Here is a 12083-nt window from a genome sequence, read left to right on the forward strand (position 1 = left end):
ATCCTTTGGCCCCTGCACCCACATGGGAGACCCTGGGGGAGACTCCTAGCTCCTGGCTCCTGGCTTCTGATCAGCACAGTTCCAGCCCTTGCAGCCAACTGGGGAGTGAACCATCAGATGGAAGACCTCTCTCTGCCACTCCTTTCTCTTTGTAACTCTTTCAAATAAATAAATAAATCTTAAAAAAAAAAAAGAAAAAGAAGAAAAGAAATACTTTACAAGAAACTGATCAGATAACACTTTGCTTTGCCATTGAAAATAAAAGCAAGATAGTTTCATCAAGATAGACAATTTTATTTTGAAAAACTGTAGAGGACATTTACTTTGATTAACATCTGAATCAAGTCTACCTTCTACATATGTAATAATTTTAGATAGATAATTTGTAACCTATTATGCATCAAGTGTGTTTTTCTCAAAATCAGTTCATTTCACGGTAAAATACACTAAATTAGATACTATTCTCAGGAAAACATAAATATGAAAGTTCATTTGATTCTTAAATCACACCTAATTTGTTCTGAAATTAAATATTTGAAAACTACAATTATGTATCTCAGTTTGACTTGCTAATATGCATAATCTCAAATAATTATATCTGTATTACAAAATTGACAAGATTTAGGAAAAATGGATACTACAAATAATTTGACCCAGTGTGGAAAATGACTTACATTGCTGTAAATATTCTCCCCAGAATGTTTTTTTTTTCAGTAATGGTTCAAGAAAATGATTTCTTCTTGTAGTCTTGGAGAGAAATATGTGAGGTACAGGTGCTAAGAGAGAAAAATTGCCAGCCCAGAATATTATATCCTGCCAAGCTCTCATTTGTGAATGAAGGTGAAATAAAGACCTTTCATAGCAAACAGAAATTGAAAGACTTTGTGGCCACTCGTCCGGCCCTGCAAAAGATACTTAAAGATGTGCAACACTCAGAAACACAGAAACACGGCCATCAATATGAAAGAAGGGAAGGGAAGAACACCTACCAGTAAAAGAGCATGGGAAGCTCAAAGCATATACTAGAAAATATTTCCGGGAAAATGGCAGGGCAAAGTCACTACGTATCAATAGTCACATTGAACATTAATGGTCTGAATTCTTCAGTTAAAAGACACCGTTTCGCTGACTGGCTCACAGAACACAACCCAACTATTTGTTGCCTACAAGAAACACATCTCTCTAACAAAGAGGCATGCAGACTGAAAGTGAAAGGTTGGAAAAAGATATTCCATGCCAACAGAAACCAAAAAAAAGCAGGTGTAGCCATATTAATATCAGACAAAATAAACTTTAATACAAAAACTGTTAAGAGAGAAAAGAGGGACACTATATAATGATTAAGGGTTCAATTCAACAGGAAGATGTAACTATTATAAATGTATATGCACCTAATTACAGGGCACCGGTCTATTTAAAAGATATGTTAAGGGACTTAAAGGGAGATTTAGATTCCAATACAATAGTACTGGGGGACTTCAATACTCCACTCTCAGAAATAGACAGATCATCCGGACAGAAGATCAACAAGGAAACAGCAGATTTAAATGACACTATAGCCCAAATGGATCTAACAGATATCTACAGAACTTTCAACCCTACATCTACAGACTTCACATTCTTCTCAGCAGCGCATGGAACCTTCTCTAGGATTGACCACATACTAGGCCATAAAGCAAGTCTCAGCAAATTTAAAAGAATTAGAATCATACCATGCAGCTTCTCAGACCACAGCGGGATGAAGCTGGAAATTAGCAACTCAGGAAACCCCAGAAAGTATGCAAACACATGGAGACTGAACAACATGCTCCTGAATGAACACTGGGTCATTCAAGAAATCAAAAGAGAAATCAAAAACTTTCTGGAAGTAAATGAAGACAACAACACAACATATCAAAACTTATGGGATACAGCAAAAGCAGTATTGAGAGGCAAATTTATAGCAATAGGTGCCTATACCAAGAAATTGGAAAGGTACCAAATAAATGAGCTTTCAGCGCACCTCAAGGACCTAGAAAAACTGCAGCAAACCAAACCCAAATCTAGCAGGAGAAGAGAAATAATTAAAACCAGAGAAGAAATTAATAGGATTGAATCCAAAAAAACATTACAAAAAATCAGCCAAGCGAGAAGCTGGTTTTTTGAAAAAATAAACAAAATTGACACCCCATTGGCCCAACTAACTAAAAAAAGAAGAGAAAAGACCCAAATCAATAAAATCAGAGATGAAAAAGGAAACGTAACAACAGACACCACAGAAATAAAAAGAATCATCAGAAATTACTACAAGGACCTGTATGCCAGCAAACAGGAAAACCTATCAGAAATGGATAGATTCCTGGACACATGCAACCTACCAAAATTGAACCATGAAGACATCGAAAACCTAAATAGACCCATAACTGAAACAGAAATTGAAACAGTAATAAAGGCCCTCCCAACAAAGAAAAGCCCAGGACCAGATGGATTCACCGCTGAATTCTACCAGACATTTAAAGAAGAACTAATCCCATTTCTTCTCAAACTATTCAGAACAATCGAAAAAGAGGGAATCCTCCCAAATTCTTTCTATGAAGCCAGCATCACCTTAATCCCTAAGCCAGAGAAAGATGCAGCACTGAAAGAAAATTACAGACCAATATCCCTGATGAACATAGACGCAAAAATCCTCAATAAAATTCTGGCCAATAGAATACAACAACACATCAGGAAAATCATCCACCCAGACCAAGTGGGATTCATCCCTGGTATGCAGGGATGGTTCAACATTCGCAAATCAATCAATGTGATTCACCACATTAACAGACTGCAGAAGAAAAACCATATGATTATCTCAATTGATGCAGAGAAAGCATTTGATAAAATTCAACACCCTTTCATGATGAAAACTCTAAGCAAATTGGGTATAGAAGGAACATTCCTCAATATAATCAAAGCAATTTATAAAAAACCCACAGCCAGCATCCTATTGAATGGGGAAAAGTTGGAAGCATTTCCACTGAAATCTGGCACCAGGCAGGGATGCCCACTCTCACCACTGCTATTTAACATAGTTCTGGAAGTTTTAGCCAGAGCCATCAGACAAGAAAAAGAAATCAAAGGAATACAAATCAAGAAGGAAGAAGTCAAACTATCCCTCTTTGCAGACGATATGATTCTGTACTTAGAGGATCCAAAGAACTCTACTAAGAGACTATTGGAACTCAGAGAGGAGTTTGGCAAAGTGGCAGGATATAAAATCAATGCACAAAAATCAACAGCCTTTGTATACACAAGCAATGCCATGACTGAGAAAGAGCTGCTAAGGTCAATCCCATTCACAATAGCTACAAAAACAATCAAATACCTTGGAATAAACTTAACCAAGGACGTTAAAGATCTCTACGATGAAAATTACAAAACCTTAAAGAAAGAAATAGAAGAGGATACCAAAAAATGGAAAAATCTTCCATGCTCATGGATTGGAAGAATCAACATCATCAAAATGTCCATTCTCCCAAAAGCAATTTATAGATTCAATGCAATCCCAATCAAGATACCAAAGACATTCTTCGCAGATCTAGAAAAAATGATGCTGAAATTCATATGGAGGCACAAGAGACCTCGAATAGCTAAAGCAATCTTGTACAACAAAAACAAAGCCGGAGGCATCACAATACCAGACTTCAGGACATACTACAGGGCAGTTGTAATCAAAACAGCATGGTACTGGTACAGAAACAGATGGATAGACCAATGGAACAGAATTGAAACACCAGAAATCAACCCAAACATCTACAGCCAACTTATATTTGATCAAGGATCTAAAACTAATTCCTGGAGCAAGGACAGTCTATTCAATAAATGGTGCTGGGAAAACTGGATTTCCACATGCAGAATCATGAAGCAAGACCCCTACCTTACACCTTACACAAAAATCCACTCAACGTGGATTAAAGACCTAAATCTTCGTCCTGACACCATTAAGTTATTAGAGAACATTGGAGAAACCCTTCAAGATATTGGCACAGGCAAAGAATTTCTGGAAAAGACCCGGGAGGCACAGACAGTCAAAGCCAAAATCAACTATTGGGATTGCATCAAATTGAGAAGTTTCTGTACTGCAAAAGAAACAGTCAGGAGAGTGAAGAGACAAACGACAGAATGGGAAAAAATATTTGCAAACTATGCAACAGATAAAGGGTTAATAACCAGAATCTACAAAGAGATCAAGAAACTCCACAAAAACAAAACCAACAACCCACTTAAGAGATGGGCCAAGGACTTCAATAGACATTTTTCAAAAGAGGAAATCCAAATGGCCAACAGGCACATGAAAAAATGTTCAAGGTCACTAGCAATCAGGGAAATGCAAATCAAAACCACAATGAGGTTTCACCTCACCCCGGTTAGAATGGCTCACATACAGAAATCTACCAACAACAGATGCTGGCGAGGATGTGGGGAAAAAGGGACACTAACCCACTGTTGGTGGGAATGCAAACTGGTCAAGCCACTATGGAAATCAGTCTGGAGATTCCTCAGAAACCTGAATATAACCCTACCATTCGACCCAGCCATCCCACTCCTTGGAATTTACCCAAAGGAGTTTAAATTGATAAACAAAAAAGCGGTCTGCACCCTAATGTTTATTGCAGCACAATTCACAATAGCCAAGACCTGGAACCAACCTAAATGCCCATCAACGGTAGACTGGATAAAGAAATTATGGGATATGTATTCTTTAGAGTACTATACCGCAGTAAGAAACAACGAAATCCAGTCATTTGCAACAAAATGGAGGAATCTGGAACACATCATGCTGAGTGAAGTAAGCCAGTCCCAAAGGGACAAATACCATATGTTCTCCCTGATCGGTGACAACTGACTCAACACCAAAAAGGAAACCTCCTGAAGTGAAATGGACACTATGAGAAATGGTGACTTGATCAGCATAGCTCTGACTGCTAATGGACAACTTAATACATTATCCCTCATAGTATTTTTTTTGTCTGTTCTACTTAATATGACTGGTTTAATTCTGTAATTATCACACAGTTATTCTTAAGTGTTGAAAATTAACCGAAATGTGATCCCTGTTAAACATAAGAGTGGGAATAAGAGAGGGAAGAGATGTATAATTTGGGACATGCTCGGGCTGACTTGCCCCAATTGGTAGAGTTGGAAACATACCAGGGGATTCCAATTCAATCCCATCAAGGTGGCATGTGCCAATGCCATCTCACTACTCCAAGTGATCAATTTCAGTTCACAATTGATCATAATGAAAGGACTAAGAGTCAAAGGGAGCACATAAACAAGTCTAGTATCTGCTAACACCAACCGATAGAATAAATAAAGGGGAGAGTGATCCAACATGGGAAGTGAGATACTCAGCAGACTCATAGAATGGCGGATGTCCTAAATAGCACTCTGGCCTCAGAATCAGCCCTAAAGGCACTCGGATCTGGCTGAAAAGCCCATGAGAGTATTTCAGGCATGGAAAGCCAAGACACTCTGGCAAAAAGATCTCTGTGAGTGAGATCCCAGTGGAAAGAACAGGTCTTCAAAGAGGGAGGTGCCTTTCTCTGAAGGGAGGAGAGAACCTCCACTTTGACTATGACCGTGTCTAAACAAGATAAGAGTCGGAGAACTCAAGGGGCTTCCATAGCCTTGGAAACTCATAACTGGTGCATAGGGAGATTACTGATGCCATAAACAGGAGTGTCAATTGGTAAAGTCAACAACAGGAGTCACTGTGCACTTACTCCTCATGTAGGATCTCGGTCCTTAACGTGCTGTACACTGAGGCTTAATGCTATAATGAGTACTCAAACAGTATATTTCACTTTGTGTTTCTATGGGGGTGCAAACGACTGAAATCTTTACTTAATGTACACTAAACTGATCTTCTGTAAAAAAAAAAAAAAAAAAAAAAAAAAAAAAAAAAAAGAAAGAAATTTTCAATTCCCAACTTGACTCTCACTGGGATTAAACATGACAATAGGTCTGATCTGATTTCACCATCATTTTAAAAAAATCATCTATTATTTTTCACTTTATGTTTCTGTGTGGGAGCAAACTGTTGAAATACTTACTTAAGGTATACTAAGCTGATCTTCTGTATATTAAGATAATCGAAAATGAATCTTGATGTGAATGGAAGGGGAGAGGGAGTGGGAAAGGGGAGGGTTGTTGGTGGGAGGGACGGTATGGGGGGGGAAGCCATTGTAACCCATGAGTCGTACTTTGGAAATTTATATTCATTAAATAAAAGATAAAAAAAAAAAGAAATATGTGAGGTAATTCAGCCATCCCACAATATAGACACCAAAATATAATGTTATACACCATAAATATATACAATTTTATGTCCATTAAAAATAAATTTATATACCAAATATGTTAACTATTCCTAGTAGCTGACTGACTTTATGCTAAACAGATGTTAAAAATTCAAACTAGGCCAGCGCCGCAGCTCAATAGGCTAATCCTCCACCTTGCAGCGCCAGCACACCAGGTTCTAGTCCCAGTCGGGGCGCCAAATTCTGTCCTGGTTGCCCCTTTTCCAGGCCAGCCCTCTGCTGTGGCCAGGGAGTGCAGTGGAGGATGGCCCAAGTCCTTGGGCCATGCACCCCATGGGAGACCAGGAGAAGTACCTGGCTCCTGCCATCGGATCAGCGCGGTGCGCCGGCAGCAGTGCGCCGGCCGCGGCAGCCATTGGAAGGTGAACCAACAGCAAAGGAAGACCTTTCTCTCTGTCTCTCTCTCTCTCACTGTCCACTATGCCTGTCAAAAAAAATTCAAACTAAAGTAAAGAAAGTAGTTTGGTTAACAGTGGCATATCTGAAAACACTAGGATGGAAATGGGGGAGACATGCTTATAGAAAATCTACGTAGCTCTCACAATTTTTAGGAATTGTGTCAAAAATGCATGTGAAGCTTCCAGCAATGGACAGAAAGCTCTTCCATAGAACTGTTGAATAAAATGTCATACAAGGAAATCATAGCAGGTGTGATTTTAAAAGTGGCCATGTGACTAAATTGTTACATAAATCTAGAGACAGGCATTTGAATGATTTCAACTACAGATCTAAAAGTTAGGCCCAACATTCTCAGTGGGAAATGGAGACCACCTTTTAATAATTTTAAATTGTGTGGATGGATAGATGGATAGATGGATGGATAGATAGATAAACAGATATGTGTTTCTCTGAGTGAAGACTTTGTACACTGGCATCTGCTAAACTCACATTCTGTGAAGTATACATGTGACAAGGATTTGGTGTCTACAGAAAGTTCCCAACTAGTGAGAGGCAGAAATTAGGAGAAAGATTCCATGCTTCTAGAGTCTTTGGTGGAGCCATTCCTATGCACATTCTATATGCTTCCTTGGACTTGGTAGCTGTTTTGAGTTCCAGTTGCTCATACCAGTAATTCACCTGTTCACAAGGGATTTTAATGCACCTTTTTTCCTTCTGTTGCTCACTCTCTGTGCACCTTTCCTTGTACTTCTCTCCCAAAACTAAGTTTAATTCCCACATCTACTTCAATAAAGCCTTTCCTTGTGATCTGATATTAAGGAAACAAAAACTACTGACAATTATTGCCATCATTGTTCATCTTTCATTTCAGTGTGTATCACTCACAAGTTTGGGCTTCTATTCATATATTATGTATTCTAAAAATTCTTTTATAGGAACTTTTCTTCACATATATCTATAAGCTTTTGATCGTGTTTAAGATTTCTTTGTATACTGTTTAATATCCTTTGCATACTGCCAATGTATTTTCTAATATATCATGTATCTATTAGTTTCAGTGATAACTTTCTCAAAGCACATGAGACATATTTTCATTTGTTCAAGCCACATATTTGTTATTGAAGACCATTTTATATTTTAAAAACCTATTATTTTTTTCTTTTTTTTTTTTGACAGGCAGAGTGGACAGTGAGAGAGACAGACAGAGAGAAAAGTCTTCCTTTGCTGTTGGTTCACCCTCCAATGGCCACCGGGGCCGGCGCAATGCAACCAGCGCACCGCACTGATCTGATGGCAGGAGCCAGGTACTTCTCCTAGTCTCCCATGGGGTGCATGGCCCAAGGACTTGAGCCATCCTCCACTGCACTCCCTGGCCACAGCAGAGAGCTGGCCTGGAAGAGGGGAACCAGGACAGAATGCGGCGCCCCGACCGGGACTAGAATCCAGTGTGCTGGCGCTGCAAGGTGGAGGATTAGCCTAGTGAGCCTATTATTTTTTCATTTGTTTCAACAAGCAATTGAAACTTTAATATCCTTATATACTGGCATAATTTTTATAAAAAAATCAGTGTTATAGTACTGATTTTCCAAGACTAATATGTACAGATTTAGTAAAATCAAGTTTCACAAAGTTAAATTTCTTTAAATACTTCAATATTGATCTAGCCCTTTGCCACTCTATCAAAATGTTGTTTTAGCTGTTTTTTCAAAAGCATTGGATTTTTTTTCTTTTTGTAAGTCTGAAGGGGATGCAGACAAGGTGCCTGGCCATCAGCAGAGCTGAAGCCCTCATGCACATCTAAAAGTTTTTATTGGGCAAAAGAAATTGACAAGTGGCCTCCAATATTCTCTGTGCCCGAGACAGCTGGGTACCGGCTCCCCAAATTCCAGCAAGACTCACAGCACAGTGGCTGCTGAGGCATAGGCATGGGTTTGGACCAATCCCCCACTCCACGCTGGGATGCCTGTCACAGCCGAGCATCAGTGGGGGCGGTAGAGGCTCCCACTGCTCGGGGACCCAGTTCAGCTCCAACTGCTCCTCCCCCTCTCTGTCCTCCTTTCCCAAGCCTCCCTCTGTGCCAGATGCCCATGGAAGTGCCTGCCTCTGGAGTACTCCCAGGGCAGAGGAAAGTGGCCATGGCTCCTGACTGCTCCCATTGGGGTCACCTGAGTTGTTCCCAGAGGGAGGTCCCAGGGGGCTTTGGGGTCCTGATGCTGTGCCTCCAGGAAATTCTGGGTTTGAAGTGGGGTCTCTGCCCAACACGTGGACACCGGTGGGGGGTGGGGCATGCCAGCACCCTCACAGGGGGCACCTGGCTTCCCTCTGGGGTTTCCCTCAGCATCTCAGGTTCTCCTCGCTCCTCAGTGTCTCTCCAGAAAAGCCCTTCCTGCCAGAGCTGACTGTATACCCTGTCCCCAAAGGAGTCCCCACCCTCCAGCCCCCCCACATGGCTTCTCCCCACCCACCCAGAGCTCCTACCAGTGCCTTTGTGAAACTTTGTGTTCAGGACACCCCCACCTCCCCAGCCCAGTCAAGGCAGGGATTCTCTGCCTCTTGAAACCTCAGAAAGCCAATAAAACACTTAAAAGGCAAATTTTAAAAAAAGGCTTCAACTGAGCCCTTGGCAGGCTCAGGTGCAGATGTCCAAGCCAATGCATTTGGAGTTGTAGAGCTGACTCCCAGGGGAGTCAAGCTTTCAGCAATAAACACCATTGGGAAGTAGCCTTTGCTCACCCAAGTCTGCATCTGGGAGCTAGTGAAGGGACTGTACAACTCGGCCTCCTTGGTGCTCTTCCACTTATATTCCTACATCATGTTCACCAGGCCATCTTCTGATGACTCTGCTTCTCCCCTCTGGAAAGGGGTCGGGGCCACCTCAGCATGGGGAGGCGGGAGTGTGGAATCCTGGAATCCCTGGGTCCTTCACTCCAAACCCTTCAGCCATGTGGCCAACCACTCCCACATTTCCTGGTACATGTCAAGGATTCCCAGGGCCACCATCTGGTCAGCCAACCCAGACAGCCAGTCCAGGCCCTGGGGGAAACTGGGCCACCCAGGCCCCTTGCTGTTCCCTTTGCCCTCTCTTCTTGCCCACAGATGTCTCATTGTCCCAGCCACTGTCTCCCTCAGCAGAAGCAGCACTGAAAGTCTCTCCAAGAGAGCTTGGGCACTTGTTGGTGTCTGGCCCAGACTGTCCTCCTCCTCTGAGCCTGAAACCTGGCACTGATCCGGTGCCCTCTCCCTGATTTTCACATAGCCAATGTTGTCTAGCCAGCTCTCTCGGATCTGAGCCTCCAGGTTCAGGAAGTAGTTGCTTTCTCTCAAGTTAAATTTCCTCCATCTCCTCCTGCAGGTTGAAGGGTGTGATGCACACTCCCCCTTCGCTGTGCACTGTGGCTGCTTCCTGACCTTCCACATCCTCTGAAGCCAGGATGTCATACTTGCTGGATTCTTCCTCCTTCTCCTCCTCCTCCTCATTGCTGTCCAGAGCCTTTGCCTTTGAAGCAGTCCCTAGGTCTCCTGGCCCGACTCACAGGCTTCACCATCTTCTTCCTGGTATCCCTGATTTCATCCTCCTCATTCCCGTCTTCCACTGCCTTGGAAGGTCACTTTCCTCTTTGGCATGACAGGCTGGGGGCTTTCCTTAAACTGGGGATCTGGGGGAGGCAGGGGGAAGAAAAAAATTGGTGTTCTTAAAGTGAAATATTAACATAGGTCCCCAAAATATAAATCAGGAAGTGAAGTTCCACATGTGGGGGTCTCCAATAGTGCCTTAGACTTCCTTTGATGCTCGTGTGCTCTTGAGACACAGCACAAGGTGCTCAGTTTGGGACCCATGAGATTAAAGCTTTAACAACAAATAGTAATAAAGTTTGCATTGACAAAGAAAAACCAGGCATTTCATTTAGTAACCAATTCTTTCTAAGCTTCTGTTTTCCCTTTGGCTTTATCACTTCAGAAAACTCTCTGATTATTAGTTATTGGAATGTCAGTTGTCTTATGCAGAAACTATAATTTTACACCTGGGAAATGATCTATGAGATGGATGTTACTGAATAGGATTCAATAAGGATGAGTATTTAAAAAATTATGGCCGGCGCCGCGGCTCACTAGGCTAATCCTCCGCCTAGCGGGGCCGGCACACCGGGTTCTAGTCCCGGTCGGGGCACTGGATTCTGTCCCGGTTGCCCCTCTTCCAGGCCAGCTCTCTGCTGTGGCCAGGGAGTGCAGTGGAGGATGGCCCAGGTGCTTGGGCCCTGCACCCCATGGGAGACCAGGAAAAGCACCTGGCTCCTGGCTCCTGCCATCGGATCAGCGCGGTGCGCCGGCCGCAGCGCACCGGCCGCGGCGGCCATTGGAGGGTGAACCAACGGCAAAAGGAAGACCTTTCTCTCTGTCTCTCTCTCTCACTGTCCACTCTGCCTGTCAAAAAAAAAAAAAATTTTTGTTCATACTACTAATAATAAAATAGTTCTCATGAATATACCCCAAAGTCAAAATAATTATTTGAAAGATGAAGCATCCCAATAGATCCAAGGGAGATTTCAAATAAATGTAACATCTTTGGGTCTTCGAATTCATATGAAAGGGGACTCATTCATGTAACTATATTTGATGCATATCAGGACAGGCTGGATTGTCATAATAGAGTGATATGTGGACAGCTGCATTGATTTAAAAAGATGGGGATCTGGGTTGGATCCTATGGGAAATGAGGCACCTGCCAAAGGCTAAGGATTTTAAGACTTAACAGCACACACATAAAAGTTATAAGCTACATGGCCTTGTTATTAGCTGGCTGAACTTGTCTATTAGGGACTTTCTCTTTAGATGCACATGAATTTTATTCATTTCACAAACACAAATATAATGCCTATAAATTGCCAGGCTCTGCCTAAATACTTTACAAATATGAGCTTACTTAATTCTCATAACCACCCCCATGAGGTAGGTACTGCTATACTTTTGCCTCATTTTACTGAAGAGGAAACAGACACAAAGAGATTAAGGACTTGCCTAGAATCATAAAGTTTGCAAATGTTGGTGTGGGATTCAAACCCCTCTCAAAGGAAAGAAATGGCACCTCTGAAAAGGTTTGTCTTAGAAAAATCCTAGGAGCTTGCCTGAGGATTAGAGGATAATGTATCACCAGAACTGATAGTTCACTTGCTCATCACACTGCAAGGATGTAATCTTGAAAAACACAGCACCTGTAAAGGACATAAATCAATATAAAACTATATACAGATGAACACAAGATTCCTTCCATTTTTAGTAAAGGCCCTTAGTGAATCTTGAATTTGTTTTGAAATGTTTGAGTGAAATCATACTTTTAAACAT

The 12083-nt window shown here is 41.8% G+C and overlaps 1 pseudogene; it reads right to left on the reverse strand.

Moving 5' to 3' along the window:
- Nucleotides 1-9372: 9372 nt before the first annotated feature.
- LOC149120585 (CD2 antigen cytoplasmic tail-binding protein 2 pseudogene) lies at nt 9373-10367 on the reverse strand (annotated as a pseudogene).
- Nucleotides 10368-12083: the final 1716 nt, after the last annotated feature.

Source organism: Oryctolagus cuniculus, chromosome 19 (assembly GCF_051225735.1).
Source record: "Oryctolagus cuniculus isolate XC-2025 breed Fujian yellow rabbit chromosome 19, ASM5122573v1, whole genome shotgun sequence".
Taxonomy (NCBI): Eukaryota; Metazoa; Chordata; class Mammalia; order Lagomorpha; family Leporidae; genus Oryctolagus; species Oryctolagus cuniculus.